Raw genomic sequence first — 347 nt, 5'->3', positions numbered from 1 at the left:
ATAATCTCATAATTGATTTTAAGTTAAAATTTTTTATATTTTTCACTAATAAAAATTATAATTGAATGTCTACCTCGAGAAACATGAAGAAAAAGCTGTTTATTAGCAATAAAAGTCCATTTATAGTCACCCATGCCTTTCAAAGCCTTATACTCTCCTTAAATAGTTTTATAATCTCGTAATTAATTTTAAATTGAATTTTTTTATATTACAAGTTAAAATATATTATAATTAAATGTCTGCCTTAGGAAATGTGAAGCAAAATCCATCAATTGCAGAGAAAAGTCCATTTATAGTCACTTATGCCTTTGAAAGCATTCTTACTCGTTTTAAATGGTTTTATAATC

Source organism: Theobroma umbraticum, unplaced genomic scaffold (genome assembly GCF_002168275.2).
Source record: "Theobroma umbraticum cultivar Fairchild unplaced genomic scaffold, ASM216827v3 scaffold_188.0, whole genome shotgun sequence".
In the NCBI taxonomy this organism is placed as follows: Eukaryota; Viridiplantae; Streptophyta; class Magnoliopsida; order Malvales; family Malvaceae; genus Theobroma; species Theobroma umbraticum.
The sequence above is the reverse complement of the archived record's forward strand: the minus strand, read 5'-3'. Positions refer to the sequence as shown.